General features: G+C 48.1%; 1 pseudogene; it reads right to left on the reverse strand.

Annotated features, from left to right (window-relative positions):
* Positions 1-14,795: 14,795 nt before the first annotated feature.
* Positions 14,796-16,121, reverse strand: LOC127212066 (actin, cytoplasmic 2-like; annotated as a pseudogene).
* Positions 16,122-22,754: the final 6,633 nt, after the last annotated feature.

Genomic DNA, 22,754 nt, shown 5'->3' on the forward strand with positions numbered 1-22,754 from the left:
GCGGCTGCTGCTCTCTTAGTACGAAGGACCCGCTGTGTTATTGTGTGTGTTTGCGTTTGCGCGTGTGTGTGTGTGTGCATGAGTTAAATCCTCAGTCCCTCGCCCTCGACTCGGTACCTCGGTGGTGCGGGCACCACAGTATAGGCCTCATCTACCCTGATTGTATATAGAGGGAAACTGAGGCAAACGAAGGGAGTAGGTTTTTCACACAAGATCAAACAGGACATCAGTGTTAGCCAGGATCCTGTATCTGTGTCCCCTCCCCCCCAGATGCTTAGGTAAGAGCAGGCTCTCATGCTTCAGCAACAAGTGTAGCCCTGTTGCCACTCACAACACTGTGGGTCTCACGAGGGCTTGCTTCAACCTGGTTACAGTGACCGAGTCCATGTCAGTGGGTACCTGTGTTGTTTGGAAGGGGTGTGTGTGTGTGTGTGTGTGTGTGTGTGTGTGAAATCGATACCAGCTGTATTCTTCTGGGAAGAGGGAACCTCAACTGAGAAACTGCATCCATCAGATTGTCCTGAAGGTGAGCTGGTGAGGTGTTTTATTGGTTGAGGTGGGGCACATGGTCCGAGATGTAGGAGAAAACGGGCTGAGGCAGCCAGTAAGCAGTACTGCTTCATGGCCTCTGCTTCACTTCTGCCCCGACTGCCCCTCAGGATGAGCCGTGATCCAGATGTGCAGCCCAACTAAGCCTCCTCCTACAAGTAGGTTTTCGTCAGTGTTTACTCATACCAACAGAGATTAAACTAACACAGTACCTCCCTCCTTGCAGCTCCTCCTCGTGCCTGGGAGTCTGCCTGTTTCTTTCTGAGTGTGACCCCAGCCTGTGGAACACCAGACAGGGTGTGCCTCCTTTGCTGGCCTCCTTGAGCCACAGGCCTGTGGTATTTAGTCCCCTTCCTAGGGTCTTACTCTGAGGTGGAGGGGATGAAGAGCTGAGGTCCCCAAGGACAAATCCTACCTTGTTCTTTATACTGAGGATAGTTAGGTCTCCTGAGCAACTTATTAAGGGGATATGGTGCTGCGGACAGCCACATGGCTTTGGATCACACCCTGTAGCATGGTTGTTGTACTCAGGCAAGCAACAGGGCACTCTGAAGGATCCACCTAAGCACGGGACAAGATCCTGGAAGCAAATAAGACATGTTGGTGAGTAGCATTTATTCGGCTATTTACTCATTCATCAGCACGTAGGTGTTTTACTGTCTTAATACAAAAAAATTCTTTCAGTGAAGTCCTTATCGTATAAATAAGCAATGTACAGTTCCAGGAGAAATAATTATCAAACAATTCACAACTGCATGTGTCTTTATTAGAGGCCAAAGAAAACCATAGTAATGGTGTGGTGTCGTGGCATTTACACCCATGCCCTATCCGGCAAGGAACTATTTATCCTGAAGAACGATGTTCAAAGGGAACATAAGTGGTGGGACCCACCTCTGACTGGGCATGAGGTACTGGGAAATCATATTTATAGTGTGTGTGCCCCTGAGGTCAGTGACTTCATCCCATTCACTTGAGAAAACTATTTAAAAATGTGTAACAAAGTGATCGTGGTGGCGCACATCTTTCATCCCGTCACTTGGGAGGCAGAGGCAGGTGGATCTCTGAGACCAACCTGGTCTACACAACAAGTTCCAGGACAGCTAGAGCTATATAATAGACCCTGTCTCAAAAGATAGTAATAAAAAAAATAAATAAATAAAAATTTAAAAATCTGTAACAGACCTACGCCCTTCAGTGATACTCCTTGTCGTGTCTGTGTGCACAGCTACTGGGGGTTCGGTAGCTAATGAAAGAGCTAAAGGGAAGAGTATGCTGGTCTGAAGATCCTGATTGCAGCGACTAGAATGCTGCATGGTCACACCTGCAGAAAAAGGGCAGGTTTGTGTTAATATGATAAGTACATCAAGTGGTAAGGTCTATATGGAGGGTGGCAAAGAAGGGGTGTGGACGTTCTTCTCTGAGGCAGGAAGATGGATGTCATGGAATTTATGGACCGGTCTTGTAGAAACCTAGGAGAGTCATACTTGGTAAGACCACTCAGCGCTCCTGGGCACAGGTGGCAAGCAGATGCTGCTGGAGAAGAGTTCTTGGTGGACCATGCCCGGCTAAAGCCCCCCCAGGCCTTGTCTTCAGAATTACCTCCTTTTGCACAGCCCACCCCATGTGGCTGACTCCTGCCTCATCCTGTCGACTTGCCCTACTTCTGGTTTCTCTTAGTGGCTGTGCTTTATGGTGGCACAGCATGAAGGCCCTGCCAAGCCCTCTCCTAATTTCCAGGTGTCTAGGGATGCCCCTTATTGGTCTGCACTGCCACCCTGACTTGAACAATGGCATCTATTTGATTTTTGGAAATCTGCTTTCCAACCTAAAGCCTTGCGGGCTGCCTGTGTGCAGGGCAGGCTCTTCTAACCCCTTGATCGCTCGTTCCTGTTGTCTTCCTGAATCTTCCCCTTCCTGGACTGAGCATTTAATGGCACAGCTTGCTCTGTGTACTCCAGTGCCCTAATAAAGCATAGGGCCTGGCACATAGTGGGTGCTTGTTTACAGCTCTAGTTGTGTGAACCTGGGAGAACTGGGGCCTAAAAATGAGGTGGACCAAAGTCTCATACAATAGCCAACTTTATTCAGAGCATCAGATAATTCTTACTCTGAGGGTTTAGAAGAGTCTCCTGTACTATCACAAGGGCAAGCCTCATGGGGCAAAACCATGTTTTTCTCAGAAGCGTATAAACAAGCAAACAGGAGTGAGTAAAGTGAACTCACTCCTGACCGCTACACCTGGGAGGGGCATAAACGCACACGCCAAGAACAGCTCATGTTGTGGAGGAACAGAGGTTCCAAGACGCTTGTCTTGTTTGCTTGTAGTTTTCTCAAATAAGGTCTCAGAAATGTCTCCTCACACAGCTCTGCTCATTGACTGTGTCCCGCCAGGTGCCCAGTGAAGGAGTGAACCGGTGCACAGTGAGAGCATTGACTCAGCGTCCCCTTGATTACCTTCTGGTGAACTAGGGAGCCAGACTTCCTGGTTTAGAATCCTGTTCAGCAACTCTGTGCCTTTATTGCTGGGTGGTCAAAAAAGGGTTAGTAACAATACGAAATAATAAAGCTGTGGTGAGGACCAAATGAGCTGACACAGGACATGCATGTAATGCAGTGCCTTGCCGCGTGGTGAGTGATGCCTAGCAGTTCTGTCAGAGTGTCAAGCCCCTCAGCTCCAGCCTGGGCGGGGGCGGGGGGAGTGTTGGCTTGGCTGTGTGCCTTTACTTTATGATAAGTGCTTAGGTAGCACTTATATGTCAGGGATTGCTCTGAGGGATATACAAATGTAAACTTCTCATAACATCAGTGTGTACAGGTGTGGCAGCCTCATTTGGAGGAGAAACTGAGGCACAGATCCCAGGGCTGAGAGTCAGATCTGAGCAGCTCGGCTCTGGAGTCCTACCATGTGCTGTCTCCCAGAAGTAAGGGGTGGGGGCTGGCTCCCTACTACCCTGTCCTCTTCTCCAGGACCTGATGCTGTCATGTGTTTAGTGTCTTCCCTCCAGGGCACTCTGGAGCTCCCATCCACATGGGCTGCCAGAAAGAAAGAAAGAAAGAAAGGCAGAAGGCCCATGTGCTACCCGGGACTTCCTTATGTTAAAAACCACCCATTGCTTATGAGAAATTCAAACCAAACTGAGTGTCCTGTATTTTAACTGGCACTCCTGAAGCCTATGCCAGAGGGAGGAGAGGTGGTTTGGGCTATCCCTCTTTTAAGAGGCTTGTTAAATCTGTGTGGTCTGGCTGGGCAGGGGTGGGAGGGTGTAGGGACAGGCATTCTATGAACTCCTGTAGGCATCGTTGACGTTCCTGATGCAACAAAGAAGGGGAAGCAGGCCGACTAGGCTGACATTCAGGAGAGACATGCCAGGGTGGGCAGCAGCGTAGTGATGCTCTGGGGTGGGGAAGGCCACGTGTGCTCTTGGAGAACACTGAACACTGGGGTGTAGAGTGGGAATTGTGGGGACAGTGTGAGGCTCGCTATGGAGAGTGACCCACTGGCTAGTCAAGGTGTGGACTGCTGAGAAGATCCTGCTTCAAAGACCCAACAATCCAGGCAATCCAGGCAATCGGGCTGCGGGCTGCGTTCTCCTCACAAGCCTTGTGGAAGAACTCCAGCTGCTGTGTGAAGGAAAGCTGGCAGGAGGGGGTTTGGAGACAGGAGAAATCTTGCCGACAGCTTAACAATTGGTCTCCATTTATTGGAATTCTTGGCCTGTTCTTGAAAAATATAATGCAGACAAGGAAAATTATTAAGAACGAGGCATTTGTGATGTTGGTGCTTTTTGGTTATGGACTTTCTGTCTGGAATGTCTACATTAGAGCCAGGAGCCCCGGGAGAGAGGAAGTGACTGGCTTTGAGCTGAAGGACGGTGACTAATTTGCATTGAAATCAGCACTAGACTTTACAGGTGGGAGAATAGGGTCACAGACCCGCTGCTTCAGGGCTTCACCTGCCAGGTGAGTGTTGGTTAGCCTTGATTAATCTCAGATGAAGAAAACTCAGACTACTGAGAGGTGTTGCAATTTTGTGTCTTAGCGACGACTCACTTGCTTCTGACATGACCAGGGTCTTAACAGCGAGCGATTTAAGGCCATAAAAGAATTGTCATAAACAGCTCTCGGGAGCCAAGAACACAGCCCAGATTTTAAGCACATAATGGAATCATATCAAAAGCAAGAAGGGGCGGCAGAATCATAAATCCTCGAAGTGCAAAATCTGTCCATGGTGACATGTGTGCTGAAGGGAAACCAGATGTGGCTGCTGGGAGCGGGGGCAGGAGGGAGAGATGCTGAGCAAGGGTGGGAGCCTCCACCTCAAGTAGGCTCAGGCTGTGGTCTGCATGCCTCAGCTGGAAGCCCAGGGTCGGAGGGGGAAAGGCAGAAGCTGAGGTTACACGGATTGGACTAACAGACTTCTCACAAGGTTCTGCAATTTTTGCCTTTAAAGGCTCAACACTTGGCATAACTCTTTAAAACATGTTTAAAGACTAAATGTGCTTATTCTGAAGAGGAATAAAAAGCATCAAAGGCACATAGAAATCACTGGAGGTGGACAAGAAGCATGCTAGACTAGGCTGCCATCCTTCTCCTAGGACGGGGTCTTGCCACGGCTGCCCATTTTCAGCGTACTGGGTGGTAGCTAGTCTCACATGTACTTTGAATTTTGGATGTCTCAAGGATTGTATGTAGACATTTTTACAGGTGTCTTTTCAGCCCAGTGTATTGTCTTTCTTGATGCTGAGCATTCCCAGATCTGCCTTTATCAGATGCAGAGCAGGGTTGCTTTTCTTCCTTCCTTCCTTCCTTCCTTTCTTTTTAATATTTTATTAATTTATTCATATTACATCTCAATTGTTAGCCCATCCCTTGGATCTTCTTATTCCTCCCTCCCTCCCGCTTTCCCCCTACTCCCCTCCCCTATGACTGTGACTGAGGGGGACCTCCACCCCTTGTATATGCTCAAAGGGTATCAAGTCTCTTCTTGGTAGCCTGCTATCCTTCCTCTGAGTGCCACCAGGCCTCCCCATCAAGGGGACATGGTCAAAAATGGGGCACCAGAGTTCATGTGAAAGTCAGACCCCACTCTCTATTCAATGGTGGAGAATGTTCTGTCCATTGGCTAGATCTGGGTAGGGGTTCGAAGTTTAATTCCCGTATTGTCCTTGGCTGGTGTCATAGTTTGAGCAGGACCCCTGGGTGTTCCATCAGTGCCAGGAGAATTGGCATTTGGAATGTTCCCTCGAGGGTGGGGCGGGGCGGGGGGTGGGGAGGTCTCCCACGTTACACTCTTAGACCTTGCAGGGGAATGCACTTTCAGCGGAAAGTCAGGCCCCTAACAAGAGCTTCCCCTGTAATGGGCCTCTGTCCTGCCCTCCTCCGCATCACTGGTCAAAGCAGCCCCCTAGCAAGGTGGGGGGCTACAGGTGGATAGGGTGGCTGTGGGAGGGAGAGCCTTTTCCATTCTGTCTCTGCCCACAGGACCTGACGCTGGCAGGCAGCCCGTGGGTGCTGGGGAGTATTGCATGGTCCCTGAGTGCCTTTACTTTGTGTCTGGGCTTATAAAACTGTTTAGAGACACCAAGAACACGCCAAAGTCCTCCTGCAAAAATCACTTGTATTTGTCGATTTAATTTTTAAATGGAGGCACCTGGTTCGCTTAAATTCATGACTTTGAAATGTCTGAGGGCCTAGGGCTGAGCCCGTGGAGGAGAACAGAGCCTTGCTGAGGGGTTGTAAAGCTTGAGCATTTCCAGGGCTGCTGCTGGCCTGTCCCTCCCCACCACCTGGTCCAGCCCGCACTGTTCCCTGCCCTGGTGGAGGCTTTGTAGGAAAGACTATAGCCTGGTGCAGGACTTCAGTCAGCTGGGCAGACCACAGTAGGCATTTTCCAGCCAGAGTGGTCCCCACTGCTCTTTATGAGGCTCAGCTTGGGGATGGGGAGGGCTTCCAGAGTCTGGCGCATGCACCTCCCAGACATGGCTGCTGCTAAGAGAGTCAGCCCTTCCTTCTAGAGGCAGACCCCGGTCTGCGTCTGATGAGGCAAATTTGGAAGATACTGGCAAAAATGGACCCTCATTGCTTATATCAATGACTCCAACAACTGCCCTTTGGTGGTTCCTTCTTCTGACCTCTCCTTGCTCCTCCTCCTCCTCTTCCTCTTCCTACGTTGAACTCTCAGTAACCATATTCCAGAGGGCAGAGCCAGAGTTTCTTGACCTTGTTGGCTATAGGGTCCAGCACACAGCACACCCTCAGGGGATACTGGTCAACCACAGTGACCTGTTTACTTTGTTTCTTAAGAGACTCAGCCATATCTGGATCTTTGTCATGTGACCCCAAGAGTCAACTTCATTCTAGGCTATATGAGGAAGGTAGTTGAACAGGAGACTGGGAGCAAGGTAGTGAGCAGGATTCTTAAGTTGGTTTCTGCTTTAAGTTCCTTCCTTGGCTTTTCTCAGCAAGGGACTATACCTTGCGAGTGAAAATAAACTCCTTCAGAAAGTTGCTTTTGGTCATGGTGTCCATTGCGGCAACAGACAGCCAACTAGAATACAGTTGCATACCTTTGGAATTACATGACATGGGTACTATATTAGGTGTCTACCAATGGGCAGGTGTTGCTGGCCAGGTGTAGAGAGACCAGTGAGTAGATGCTATTTGCCAGGGGGGTGGGCAGTACTGCCAACAGATGGACACCCATGACCACAGATACCGGGCCATCCACCAAAGGAGCCTCCATGGCAGGTTAGCAGAACAGTTACGTCTCCCACACTTAAAGCCTCAGCTTGACTAAGCCAACCTGACACTAGCACTTGTGAGGCTGTTGCTTGGTGACAGCAGAGGAGGGAGGGGGCGGAGACAGCAGGAGCTCTGAATGGAGAAGGGCTTGGGTGTGTGAGTCCTGGCTCTGTCCCTTAAGGTGTTTGTCCATTCCCTCATTAGAAAATCCCGCACTAAGCCCCTCTAGCTCATAAAAATACTGTGAGGGTTACATGGAGAAGAACTTGTGAAGTGCACAGCGTAGTAGCTGGCACATAGTCTACATGCTGGACCAGTTAGCTGGCATCATTATTCATTTATTCATGCAACGTGAGTGGATTCTAGTTGTCTGATGAGGCACCTTTCAGGTACAATGAACAAGCAAAATGGTTTAGTGATCCCCTACCAAAGGACGCTTTTGAGTACCAAATGCTCTGCACTCTGGTCACTAAAAGTGAACACAGTCATGGCTGGACATGCTTTCAGGGCACGCTGTCCATTCATCACCATCCAGTCCCTTACCCCCTCCACACTTGCCTCACACAAGAGCCTATGCATTGGAAAGTTGGGCTGAAAGGCAAACTTTCACAATCCTTGGTTTGTTATTTATAGCCAGTAGTTGTCCAATTTTCTCAGTTTGCATGTAGAGACATTTTATATAAAGCATTTAAAAGAGCCCATGAACATTCTGTGTACTTGATTTCCATGACTGGAGCCCTGGGGGTATTTTTCCGAGAATATTTTATAAGAAGGAGACAAGTGATAGCTGTTTATACTCGACTGGTAACCATAGAGATGAAATTCCGCCAGATCAAAGTCTAAAGGTAATTAACTCCCTGCAAATTACAGCTGTTGAACGTATTCAGACACATGACTTCACTCATGCGCTGAGGAGCCAAGGGGAAAAGTCTCTGGGGGCAAGAAAGAGTTAGCAAGGCTTAGCGGCAAAGTTTGTCCCCTGTCCCTTTCAAGAGGAGGGTCTCTGAGGGGGCCTGGTGTCTGGCCTATGGCTCCACCTCTGCAGCTGTCAGTCAAGTGCACCCTGGTCCCTTCTCCTCATGTCCACCCTCTGAAAAGTCTCTTTCTTGATCCGCAGGCCTGGGGTTCATGGATGCAGGCCCTAAAGTGACCACATTTGCTCAGGTGTTCATAAACTGGATGAGAGGGTGGCTGGCTGCCTTGTCTTGGCCATGATCTCCATTTGCCACCTTCCCGCACTTTTCTTTAAAGTAGGGGTGTGTGTCTGTGTGTGTGTGTGTGTGTGTGTGTGTGTGTGTGTGTGTGTGTTGGGGTTTTTAATATCCTGTATAAGCTGCCAAGCAAGCAGATCCTTACATCCCATGATGTGATCCCAAACTAGATCAACTGTCATCAGGCAGTGACAATCCCACAATTGGCCTTCCATTCTCTATACAGTGGATATACTGCAGGATCTCAGCCTCCAGATGCCCACATGCAGCTTTCGGAGGACTGTTTCCTTTGATGCAGTGCTGGGGTCGATACACTTGGCCTGGGGAGGGGTAGGGGTGGGGTGGAAACCAGTGCTACTTAATAGCTGTGGCACTTATTGAGTTACTTAGTATTTCTATGAGTCACCTGTTTGAAAAGAGTAGGTCTGTGGAGGAGGAGACCACATAGAAAGCCTGCCAGCACAGTGCCCAGCACCTTGGGTCAGATGACTGTGACCCTGGCTTGCCAGCAGGAAACCTGAAGCATCAGAAAGCAGGTGGCTTGTCAAGGCTATTGTGGATCAGCCTGCTTGAGGAGTAGAGGAGTTAAAATTTTAAGTGACTTGGCTTTGACACATCACCTGATCGTTGGGAGGTAGGGGAGGTGAGCTAGGTAGGAAGTTTGATGCTGTTTGTAAGTGAGAGAGCAAAGCCTGGATGTGTTTAAGGAGGAGGCAGGGGAAGGGTGGAGCTGCACCCTCCCTTTCCCTGATCTTGGAGTCACCTTGGCCTGTTTTGTGCAGGGGGCCATGATGGATACAGCCCTTGGCCTGGCTGTAATATGCCAAGGCTTGCCCAGGATCAGGATGGCCTCTCAGGGAGACCTGTGAAACTTCAGAAACCGTGGGGAGTCAAAACACAGCAGTGACCTCAGGAAGAGCCTGGTTCTGTTTGTCCCTGCCATGACATATTCGAAAGGAAAAAAAAAATAATCTATTTGTCTTTCTATGTGTTCCTTGGGTTCAGTGTATCACTGTGCTGTGTTTGAGTTGTCAAGGCTACGTCTGCTGGCCTCGTCACAGCTCCTCATGCTGAGGACTTGTCTTTGGCATTTGACTGATTGAAAGTAGGTTAAACTAATAAGTAAGAGAGATACTTCAGGCCTTCCCAGCTCTGGGGCCATGCTAGTGGTAGCTGGAATATTCCAGCTGGAACCTGTTGGGAAGCAGATGAGTAATATGGTCTTCTCACCCCAGGTTGGGCAAGGCCTAGCGCCACATTCTCTGTGGGCTGCTCACAGCTCCCAATGCTGTGGATCTGAGGACCCAGAGGTCAGGGCTGCCTAGAGCTCCAGCAGGAACCCTAAAGAGACACTCATGACAGGAGTCTTATGCTGAGAGCCTGGTACCAGCCAGAGGGGGAGCTAACTTGTCTCCTGGAAAAAGATTTCAGAGTTCTGACAACTTGTCAGCCCATTTAGCCGGAGAGATCAGAGCAGGGACAGAGACAAGGTTGGGAATCCCCACACCATGATTAGAACTGCTTAGTTACAGACACTTGTTTTGTTCCCCTCAACCTTCCACATTTATTTATTTATTTACTTATTTAATAATTCTCTCCTTCCACAATGTGGGGCCTGGGGATCGAACTTGTATCATCGGCATTGGTAGCAGGTCCCTTTACCTGCTGAGCCATCTCACCAGCTCAGTGTTTCTTGCTCTTTATTTAAGTCTAGTCTCAGGTCAGAGCCCACGTGATGGACTTGGGATGGGGAGATGGACACTGAGATCTTTTGTTCTCCCCAGGGTGGCCACATAGACTAGACTTCCCATCTCTCCTTTTCATTACTACTTTATCTCTTTCACTGGTATGTTGAAGACAAGGGGCTGAATCAGCTTGTTAAGGCAGCCACGGCTCAGTCTCTGACTCTCACAACTCCAGTAACACCTGGGGGCGGGGGCGGGGGGGCAGGCAAGGGGCATACCTTGGTCCTGAACTAGGCTCCTCTGGAGGGAACGTTGGGTTGACAGGAACTCCAGGGTCAAGCTGAATATTTTCCATCATCCCCAGGTGTCCAGCTCAACTCACTTGGTCTCATCCCATTGTTACCCAGACCCCCTTCTTTTGGGCTTTCGAGCCAGGGAGCTGCTCTATAAGCCTTACTAAGGTAGCTTCTGCCTTCTATGGTCTCTTCACCCACATCGTCCTACTTGTGTCAGGTCCTGGCCAGGCCAAAAGGCATTGTGGCTTCAATTTCCTGGGACCCCCAAGTAAGGCCAGAAGACCTGAGTTTGAATCCAATATACTCGCTTGCTCACTGCCCTGGCTTGTAATGTTTCTTGGCTTTGGCTTCTCTGTTTTTTTACAAAGCACAATTAACAATGACCACCCCGTAGGGTTTGTCTGGTGAGGGATATTGTTGATGTCAACTCCCTTGTGTAGTGCCTGCCACTTAGCACGTGGTAGGCACGGGTCCTCCTTCCAGCTCAGGGCAGGTGCTGGTCTTTAAGCCTCCTGTCTCCTTATAGTAGTTGGTACTAAGCCAGAGCCTACAGTCAGTAACATGAGCCTCTACTGTGGAGAGAGTCCATGTTGCCACACAGGGTAGGGTGAGTTATGCTCGTATCCTCATGTGCTACTACATGCAGAAGCAGAGAAGACTTAGCGACATTGACCATTTCCCACCCACATGCTCACCAGCAGGTGAAGGAAAACCAGATGTTCCACATCCTTCATCCTTTAGTGGCTATTACCATGAGGGCCTGTGCTTCTGAAGTCCTGGAGAAGAGACCAGCTACCCAGGAGCGTTGTCTCCATCCTTGTCCCCATATAGAGTTTGGTCATCTCTTTTCCCTAGAGCGTTTTCTAATGTTGAGTCCTGGGGATGTATATTTGGTTACTACATAGAATGTAGGCTTCCATGTTGTTGGAAAGTAGTGTTCATTCTCAGCTGAGCTTTGTGACTGTCACATCCTTACATGCAATTTTCTGGGTGGAGAGGCCCCATATGAATACTGGTCCTTTGGTTGGCCAGTCACACAACCTTAACTGATGTGTCTGTTCTGGTCTGACAGCAGGAGGCTATGGGTAACCAGATAAAACAGCAAAGGGACGGTGGGATCCTGCATGGACTCAGTCTCCTGGGGTCTCTATTAGGTCAAATAGGCTTTGAGGAAAAGAAAAAACCATCGCCCTCAGGGGCCCACACTGTGGCATGGGACTGTTTTACTGTCTTGGCCCCTGCCCCTCAAGTCTCCTGAGGCCATGTTCCTTTTAGGAACTCTAGACACTAGCTCCCCACCCTCCACAGCATCTCCAGCGACTGGCCACTCTGGGATGCTTTGTGACACTGGTGTTAGAGGGTGCAGGTGGATGACTTTAGGCAGAGGCCAGCCTCATTAGGCTTAGTGCCTCCTGCAATTACCACATAGGCTTTGAGGAGCCTAGTCTTCCCTCCAGCTCCAGGGCAGAGTGGAAATCCTGATGAAGGGTAAGTCTCTGCTGGCTGGCACTGCCTTTAGTCATGGGCTCAGATGGCCCCTCCCTGCCAGAGCCTGGGGAGTCAGTCTCCTGGGGCTGGCTGATTTGAGTGGTGATGACAGGCAGCTTCCTGCATGCCTCGGGACCCATGGAACCAACAGAGTGTGGAAAGCAGAGTCCCCTATCTTAGCGACTGCACACACATAGCTCTCTGAACTTACTCACTGGAAGGAGGCAATTCCCTTAGTGTGGTAATTTTGGTTGTCGACTTGATGCACAATTGAGGGATGGCTTCCATCAGATTAGCTTGTGGTCATGTGGTGGAGGGGCATTTTCTTGATTGCTAATAATGCAGAGGACTTGGACTATTGTACTTTCCCTAGACAGGAGGGCTTGGGATCTGTAAGAAAGGTAGCTGAACAGAGCCTGGAGGAAGCCCTAAGCAGCGGTCCTCCATGGTCTGTCCCCATGCCTGACTTCAGGTTCCTGCCTTGGCTTCCCTGGATAACGGACTACAATTAGGAAGTGTAAGCCAAACACACCCTTTCTGAGTTATTTTTGGCCATCATGTTTTATTACAGCAACACAGAGCAAGCTAGGACACTTGGGAATACGAGGCTTTGGGGACTTCCTCACAGTCCCTCATGGCTTGCTGACCACCTCAGCTCTGAACTTGAGGGGAAGCCGAGGGCTCCCAAATCACAGGGCCAGAGTTGGTGCTCTACTCCCTACCTGGGTCATAGCAGCGGTGAGGCAAGCAGGTGCACACATGGAGAACAAAGTGGGCAAGGGGCAAGAGACAAAGCCAGCAGCCGTGGCCCACTGAGTTCTTGCTAGAAGCAGACTAGCTTCTTTGACTTGAACTAGCTCACAGAGCCCTCCCAGGAACCTTGTGTGTGGCTTCACCTGACACAAGAAAGGAGACTAGAGGCAAGAAGGAACTCACCTGAGTCCCACAGACACACTTAGTCGTCTGTCCCAGGTGTCAGTCTCAGGAATCTGTTCTTATAGCCCCAGTAGGTGCTGCACAGGTATGTATCCAACTGCATGAACGAGTAAGCCATAAAACCGAGCAAACAAAAAGGCAGACGGGACTTTCCTTTCCCTGGCTTGGGCCAGGTGCCAGATAGGCAGGTGTAAGCTTGAAAGTTAGTACATAGTTACTTGGGCTTAACTAGTAAGTGGGGTTAGCTAGGCCCTAGACCCAAGGCCAGGGAGGCCAGGATGGCCAGGATCAGAACAGCCTGCAGCCACAGTGCCTGGACAGCGGCTCCCTACAGTTAATGACACATTTCTTGTCTGGATGTACCCCACTGATATCTTGTAGTCACAGAGCTGGAGGGGTCTCAGTAAGATGGAACCTCAAGGCTTTTAATGTGGCGCTTTCCCAGTCATGGAAGGTCACACTGGAGTACCACAGAGTCATAAGCAGAAAGGTTCCCCTAGTCCACAGAGATAGACGCCCAGTGTGGTGGCCAAGGGCACGCCTTGGGAGTACATTTCTGCGGGCTCCATGGTCTCTTACTGTCCCTAGCTGAAGATGGACTCATAATAATACCCCATGGGCTCGGCCGGCAGAATGGATGCTTGTGTGGTACTTAGAACAGCCTCTGGCACAGAGTAAGTACTGTGTGGGTGTTTGTGAAATGCAAACACTGAACATCACGGAAAGATGCTTTTAAAGTAATTTTAGGTGAGAACTGTGGGCCGCAAAAATTATATACATTATGCTTCTAATTTTGTGTATACATGCATTCATATGCATGCAAATGATTGTCTCTGTTGTAAAAATTGGATGGCTTTGATTTCTTTATAGCATTATATATATTCTTTATTATCTACATTAAGTATGGATTACTTTAATTAAAAGAATTACACTTAAAAACAAAGAGTGTTTCTCTATGCCAGACTCCAGTCCCATCCCTGTTTTAAGATCAGTTCTAAGTGGCAAGTACTGTACTCCCCTGAGAAGTGAGAGTTCCTGTTTGGAGACACTCAAAGGCCTATTTGAATGTCCAGAGATGGCAGCTGCCACAGCCTGCCTCTTCTAGGCTCTCCCCTATCCTTGGTGGTCCCCATCTCCTGTAGAAATGCTGTAGTGACTCCTATCCACAATGGCCACTGTAGACTGAGTTCCTTTGAATACAGATTTCCAAAATTATGAGTGTCTAATGTCTTAATGTCTGTGTGCATGCCTTTCTTGCTGGGAGTGTGATGTCTTTGAAAGTGCCAGTGAATTTGAAGATTGTCCCATGTTGAGAAACATCATGAAGCCTGTAGCTAGGTGAGTCACTTCTGTACCAGAATGGGTACCTAGGAAAATGCTTATCATCATCATCATCGTCATCGTCATCGTCATCATCATCATCATCACCATCATCATCATCATTTTAACCAGTCTTGGTTATGATCAGAGATCCTCGTGGACACAGAAAATGCAAGTTTGGAGAGATGAACTCCTTGCTTAGGAACATGTTTGCTGGTCAAAGCCAGCATTTCACGTGTAGCTGGTTTTTCAGACTTAAGGTCTGAGTGGAGCCATGAATTTTCTCTTTGTTTTTTCTTGCAGTCTTTAATTTTTTATTACATGACACTATGTTTCTGGGTCCTGATGTTCTCACTGAAGAGTAGAAAACCAAAGTTTGTCATCGCTGAAAGAATCTAGTACAAAACACTTTATATAAATTCAAAGGATGAGTACATTTACAGGCGTAAATGCAAACGTACCTCACTCAAGGCAAACAACTAACTCATGGTGGTCAGGAATGAAGATACCACAAAGGAATCTGGGTCCTAAGGCTTGGGCTTTCTCACCTTGTTAGGCCAGCAAGACAGAAGTGGTAACCAGATCGGGAACCCTTGCCAGCCTCAGAATTCCTGGGACAGTCAGCTGCCAGTTAATACCCTACACGGATCATGCCACAATGCTTGCCAGGTTGGGGATTTCTCTGGCGCAGCATGCTCTCCCCAGGCCTCAAGTGATCAAGCCTGTGTAACAGATGCCTGGAACCTGCTCAGTCCATCTAGAAGCATTTGCTGTGGATGATGCAGTGGCCTGACCAGTTAAACTCCTGCTTGCTGATCCATATCTATGGGAAGATGGACAAGGAGGCCAGGATGGAGCTGCCAGTCCAGGTAGGTGCTTGTTCTCAGAGGGGCAATGGTCTTGATCATCAGTGTGCTGGGATGTGATCTCTTCTTCCTGTTAGCAATGCTGCTGCCTTCCTGTCTGTGCTGCCACAGACTGTGCTGTGTTGGCATATTCAGGTCCTTGCAGATGTCTATGTAACACTTCATGATAGAGTTGAAGGCAGCTTCATGGATGCTACAGGACTCCCTGCCTGGGAAGGAAGGCTGGAAGGGCACCTCTGGACATTGGAATCTCTTATTGCCAATGGTGATCACCTGCCCATCATGCAGTTCATAGCTCTTCTCCAAGGTAGAGGAGGAGGAGGAGGAAGAGGGGGTGGAGGAGGATGCAGCAGTGACCATTTCTTAATCAAAGTCCAGGGTATCATAGCACAGCTTCTCCTCTCTGTCACTCACAATATCCCACTTCAGCCATGATGATGAAGCTGTAGCCACACTCATCAGGAGCATCATGAGATGCTCTGTCAAGACCTGTCCAGGTCCAAATGCAATTTGGTATGGGAAAGGGTGTAGCCCTCAGAGACAGGTACTACGGTATATGTGTCCTGATGACCAGAGTCCATGACAATGCCAGTGGTGCACCCAGAGGAACCACCTGAGTGGCCACATGCATTGCTGGGATGTTGAAGGCTTCAAACATTATCTGCTTCATCTTCTCTGTTAGCCTTGGGGCTCAGGAGTTGGGGTCTCAGTCAGAAGCATGAGGTGGTCTTCAGGGGCCACACAAAGTTCCTTGTAGAAGGTATAGTGCCAGATCTTCTCCATGTTGTCTCTGTCGGCGACAGTGCCATGCTTGCTGGGTTATTTCAGGATTAAGATGTCTATCTTGCTCTGGGTCTCGTCTTCTGCATACATAGGAGTCCTTCTGGCCCATGCCTGCCATGATGCCCTGGTGTTGGGAGCATTCAGCAGTGGAAGAGAACTTGCACTGGGGGCTTTGTTGCCCGCAAATCCAGCTTTGTGCATGCCAGAGCCATTGTCAATGATGAACATGTCAATTTCTTTTTCCATTTGATAAGACACACGGCGTAGACTGGCAGTAGAGAGTGACCCCGTGTTTTCTCTGCAGAGGACTCTGAGGACAGTCTCAGACCTAGAGGAAAGATTCACATCAGACCATTTAGTCAGGACAGACAGGCTCAAAAACTCTGTGGACTGGATTTGCATTGACATGCTGCCTCTGGACAGAGACCCAGATAGTTGTGTGGACTTGCACTCTACCAGTCTTATTTTCTTCCCCATAAAATGCCTGTTTTTATGGAGCGGAAGGAAGAGTTACACGTCATCTGGGCAAGGCAGGGCAATGTGCTAATTATCCCCCTCAACATTAATTTGGGACCCTAGAAGTGCTCATTATTTGCTAGAGTCAGACTTTTTAAAAAATTTATTTTAAATATTTGAGAAGCACTTATCTTCAGACAAAATACCAGATTTTTAATCTTCTAAGTAGATGACTTCCAGGTACATGTGTAGAATGCTTTGAGGTCAAGACATGGCTCGCTGTGTTTCATGATAGTTTCACCACTGCCTCAGAAGCCAGCACCATTGTCAATTTTTTTTAGCATGTAAGAAACCCAGGCTCAAAGAAGCTAAGCAGCTTGCCAGGGTCCCTGTCTAATGAGTGGCAAGTCCGGAATCAGAGCCGGCTCTTTCACTGCCCCAGTGTCTAGGATCTCTGGGTTTCCCTGGGGCACAGGACATGTTCTCTTCCAGGAAGATTTTTCTGGGGCCTGTGCTTTACAAAAGACTAGCAAAGGAGTTTTTGGCAAAGGAGCACCTCTACCTTAGGTGCCTTTGTTTCTGTGGCCTCTGAACAAACTTTGCTAACCATAAAGGTGAGGATTTCCAGGCCTGGAGAAGCAGTCCTGAGTGTGTTTGGTTTGCATTTATAGTTTAGAGGAACAATGAAACAGATGAAATGACCCTGATGGCTTGTGAAAGAGTAAATTAGAATTCCTTGCCTGGGAAGCCCATAATTCTTCTTCTGTTCTCTGTACTCCCTCCTTCTTCACAGTGTGTCCTGCTGTGACCCGTTCTGGGCTCATCTCAGCCTCAGGAACTCTTCCCCCAGGCACATGGTCTGGACCCCACAGCCTCAAAGTGTCACCCAGTTAGCCTGTCACCTCCTAGGCTACCTTCCAAGGACTGCTTCTCGGGAGCTTGGGTTCCTGTGTCCATTGTATTTACTGAGGGAGCTCGAAGGTCCTGCAGCCCCCTTTTCCTTCATTTCCTGCATTGTTACTCTGGACTGATCAGTGGGAAAAGCAGTTGTCATCAAAGAATAGGCTGGACTGGGATCTGCTTTTATGTTTTACATTGGTAGAGAATTATAGCTTATCCATAGTTGCCATGGCTTGATCTTAAACGTCCCCGAAGAGCTGTTTAGTAAAGGCTTGGGCATCAGGTCATGGAACTGTTGGGAGATGGTGAACATTTTAAGAGGTGGGACCTGGTGGAAGAGGTTAGGCCAGTGTGGGTATGGCCTAGAAGAGTATTTTGGACCGCCCCCCCCCCCCTTTCCCCTCTCTCTGCTTCCTAGCTGCCATGAGGTAAGCAGCTTTGTTCTGTCACATCCGTTCCCACACCTGCCATCTTACCACAGGCCCAAAGCTATGGAGCCCAGCCACCATGGACTAATATTTCTAGGACCGTGAGCCAAAACAAGCCATTATTCCTGTTAGGTTGATTGTTTTTCTCAAGTATTTTGTCAATCATGGGAAGCTGCAGAGCATAGCAACCAGAAGAGACAAATACCTTTCCATGTGTGTATATACTTAGACATGTGTGCATTTCTTCTCCCAGAATTCACACACTTGAGGACCCATTTACACCAGGACTGTGTTAAGCCTGGACTTCCTATGTGGCACAGGGCTTCTTGCCTCCAGGAAGATGAAACCCAAACCACACTTTGGGAATGAGACATGCAGTCAGAGATGTGTAGGTTATACCTGCAGCTGCTGATTGTCTTTAATAAGGATTACACATGCATCCTAAGGTAGTGCATATATTTTTCTTTTAAGTGAAATAAGTTAAGGCTCTAGGAATTGTGGGAAGTGGTCTGTTTGCTGCTTTTATGTCACTGTGGCCATGATACCACACAGAAACACCTCAGGGAAGGGAAGGTTAATTTTGGCTCACAGTTTAGAGGGTTTCAGTCCACCGTGGAAAAGGGTGGCAGGGAAGCTTGTGCTGGTGGTAGTCTGTGGCAGGGGCTCTCCATCATATCACAGCAGACAAGCAGAGAGACTGGCAGGGTGAGGCTGTCATCAAAGGCTGGCCTCTGGTGACCTACTTCTGTCTATTAGGTCTCACCTCCTGAAGGTCCCACAGCCTCCTAAAGTATCACCACCAGCTGAGAAGCAAGCATTCATGTTCATGTTCAAACTGTAGCAGGTGGGGAAAACAATGTCTTTAGCTGGGGATTTCCTACTGAATAATGGTAAACTAGTTCCTAGGAAAATTTTCAAAACAGGCTGCTTTTTATCTTGACATGTCTATAAATCAATGTGGTAGTGAAAAAGGAGGAAAAATTAGGTTGGTGGGGTTTTTGCTTTTTTTTTTTTTTTTTTTTTTCCAAGACAGAGTTTCTCTGTGTAGCTTTTGTAGACCAGGCTGGCCTCGAACTCACAAAGATCCACTTGCCCTGCCTCCCAAGAGCTAGGACTAAAGGCATGCACCACCACGCCCAGCTAGAATTAGTTTATTTACCGGATTTGAGTTACCTTTCCATCTCTGTCACTGATGCTTGTGAGGGTTGCTTTACTTCACCTCAGTGCCTTCATTTCTAAAGTGGGGGTTATACTTGCTTTTATGGCTCTCAAGAATATTATATGACTATACAAGGATTTTTTTTTAAACAAATGAAGGCAGTAAGAGATGTGCAGCTTAGCCTTTGGCAAAAAGATCAAGCTTGGAAACGCGTCCAGATGGCAGATTTGCTACCTTAGGTCAATAGCATATGTTTGGACCTATCCCTGGAACAGCCCTAAAAATCCCCGTGTAAATATTAAGACACCTTCCTTTCTAGTCTCGGAACGGTTTTAGTCGGGAAGATCTGTCAAATGGCTATTATGGTTTCGGCTCATTAGGTGATGGCCACAGTGGGACTGGATTCAGCCACGAGGATGAATGCAGCCTGCGTGGTGCATATCAGAGATGAGCCGCTGCTGTCTAGGGAGTAGACCTTTACTCTCGTGTAGCTGGCCTGGCATGGCTCCCAGTGGGCCAGCTAATGAGGCAGCTCCCAGTAGGCAGAGTGCATGGGTGGCGGGGCAGGATTCACCCTCGGCTGTTTCTCTCCACTTTTGGCTATGCAGTTGTCGTGTGCATGTTGCAGCGTGCAGAGTGACAACACCCATGGACTCTGTCACAGGTTGGCTTGCTTCGCTGCACTCTTCAGGCTGGGAGTAGTAGGCAGGGCTGGGTGGCAACGAAGATATAAATATATAGAGCATGTTTTGTGTCTGTTGAGAGACCTGCTGCTTCCTGAAGTGACCTGGGACACATTCTTAGTCTTAACTGGAAGGAGTATGAAGGGGCCATGGACCTTTGGGGAAGTTTTGTTGAATGGAATTCTATTTGAGAGCAGGGGCAGGCATTTTGGATGCTGAGAGTCAGTCACCGTGACTTGGCATTTCCTGCAGGAGGAAGGGAAATGGGGTCATGTTGAGTTGTACCTTTGGCTTCGCCAGTGATTCAGTATGGGACCAGAACCTACTTAATCCATCTATAAATTGGTGTTCCTAGCACATCACTTATCCTTACTGGAGAAGTCAGTGAGCTCTGTAGGCGTAGTGTCATGCCCAAGGATACAGGGAGCATCTGCCATGGGGTAGCATGTGTTGGGTGCCAGGGATATAGCAGGGGTCAGATCATCAGAGCCTCGGCCCTTGTGGAGCTACTGTCTCAGGAGAAGAGCCTCATGGTAAGCTATAAGTAAACAACATGCAAAATAGTTGGATGCTACATTGCATGTGGTGATGAAGTTGTGGGGTTGGGAAGAGGGTGCTTCTTTGATCAGGGAAAGCTCATCTCTGAGGGGACTTGATGATGAATCGTGAGCTAAAAAGGCAGGGCGCAGAGCCTGTTCAGGTGGAGGGACACAAAGACCTGTTACCATCCCTGCCATGTGGGTTAGAAATCCTCCCTGCCAGGATCACGGGACATAGTTTGAGCCCATTCAGTGTAGAATCAGCTTCATCTCTGAGAGGACCAACTGTTGTGGGAGTTTCCTCTGAGATGAACCTTCCACCTTGGAGGACACAGGCTGTTCTGAGGGGAGATGGAATATTTTAGCATGCAGGGAAGATCATTACACTGAAAAGAAAACAACTCATTAAATTCAGGAAATCCCTGAAGCTGACTAGATTCACTAGACCTCTCCCTCCCTAAGCATATATAAGCTGAAAGATATGCTCAGATAAGCTGAGTGACCTAGTGGATGCTCAGATCAGCCAAGGTACCTGGAAGAAGAGGCTTAGCCAAACTGAACTTCCTGGAAAGGACACTTCCCAACCTGTGGAGCTGCCTGCAGGCTGTGCAGTGAGCTCTAGGTCCTCAGCTTCTGTCACCCAGGTAAGGGGGTGGGGGGGCTTTGGTGACGCTGCTGTCTTTGAGTCATTCCTGCTCCTGCAACTACCACTCACCCACACTCCTTCAAGTAACGTCTATAGAACTCATTGGTTTGGCGATTTTGATTCTGGTGGTGTCTGTACTTGGGTCTGTTGTTGCTTTCCTTTCAGGGGCAAATAGATGTTTGTTCACATTTCCCTGGGAACAGTGCCACACGGCACCAACTAAAGGCAGGTAAAGAACAAAACATGTATGATAATCTGTAAAAAGAGACCTGTTTGTCTATTCATATATGTAGATCTCTCTGGAAGGGCACATTAGAAATCCATTGGTGTATTGTGAAGTGTGTGTGTGTGTGTGTGTGTGTGTGTGTGTGTGTGTGTGTGTGTGTGTGTGGGGGGAGGGCAGTGATAAAACAGGCTCACTTTTAAATGTGTGTCTAGTTTTACTGTTTGATTTTTTAAAAAAACAAAACATGTGCTTATATCACCTTACGACAAAGCTCAGTTTTATAAGTTAGTTATAACTGCACACTTATTTTAAAATGTCTGCAGGCCATTTGGTAACAGAAATGAGAGAGGGGTGTGGAGAATCTGCCAGCTGCCAGTAAAACAGCCCAGTCTGAATCAAAGATGGGCCTGAGGCCAGCTGTGGATGGAAGAACCCAGGCAGGGGAGCGAGGGACCCCAGCATCCATCCATTCACTTATGCAGAGACACAGTTTAGTGACCTTTCTTCTCATTGCACACAAAAAGGTACCTATCTCCCACGGCTGATGTTCCAACTGGGTTTATTGGGCCTAAAAAATTACAGCCCCAACCCTTACATGTGTTTCATTTTATTCTAATTAATTGTGAAAGCCTGATTCTCAGAGTTATATACCCCCTAGAGCCTGCTGCAGAGTCTCATGCCTTATGCAAAGTCAGTTCTTCAGCAAGAGTAGAATGCATGTAACAAAAACAGGCTCATTTGTTCTGGATTATTTATCCCTGTCCCTCCATACCCACTCCAGGACAGTAAAGATTTTAATGAAAATATCTCTCATCATATCTTATGATAAAAACCTCCAGTAAGCTTGTAGGAATACCTATTGATGCTGCTGACTGTGTTGGGATAAATCTAATTTTCTGATGTGTTGTGCATCTCACTCCTGTTGAAACTCTTAGGGCATGTTGTGTTTGCTTTTCTGTACAGTACGTTAGCTGCCAGGCATCCTTTCCTTTCCAGAGCAGAAGCAATCAATGCTAAGAGAGTTTGTGGAATGGCCCGGAGTGGTTGAAGGTGCATTATGCAATAGACCTTTGGCTCTTATTCGTGTGAGATTGCTTCCAGAGAGCTTATTCGCACTTCATGCATAATTTTCTTTGGTGGAGTTCTCTAATTCCTGTGTTGACAAAATTCAGAAGGCAAAGTGGGGTAAGTGGGCGGGTCCTCTGACAGCAAGAAATGACACTGTGGTATCATGACAATCAGCATAGAGACAAGAAATGAGTTGATACGAGGGCAGAAAAGTTTCATCTGTTTTGAAATCATTTGATAGGTTTTTCTGAATATCCAGTGTAAGCTATGTTCCATGTTTTCTGTTTAAAGATGGAGGAAGGCAAGCAGCAGCTTTAGAAAGATTCTTTTTTTGTTGCTTTGTTTCATTTTTTTTCTTCCTTCCTTCCTTCCTTCTTTTTTTGCTCTTTTTAAGACTGGGTTTCTCTTATATCCCTGGACTTGCTTCATAGACCAAGCTGACCTCAAACTCACAGAGATCTGCCTGCCTCTGCCTCTCAAGAGCCGGGATGTTTACAACGATTCTAAAATAGAAATAGTTTAGAAATGTGTGTGTGTGTGTGTGTGTGTGTGTGTGTGTGTGTGTGTGCATGCATTTGCATGTGGAGACCTAAGGTTGACATTGTGTATCTTTCCTAAAATGCCCTTCGCCTTTATTTTTTTAGGCAGGGTCTTTCACAGAACTTGAGGCTTGTTTATCTGACTGGGCTGTATGCCCAGTGAGCTTTAGGGATGGATCTTCCTGTCTCTGTGCCCCTTTCCAAGGCTCAGGTTACAGACATATGCTGCCATGCC

Source organism: Acomys russatus, chromosome 3, assembly GCF_903995435.1.
Source record: "Acomys russatus chromosome 3, mAcoRus1.1, whole genome shotgun sequence".
Taxonomy (NCBI): domain Eukaryota; kingdom Metazoa; phylum Chordata; class Mammalia; order Rodentia; family Muridae; genus Acomys; species Acomys russatus.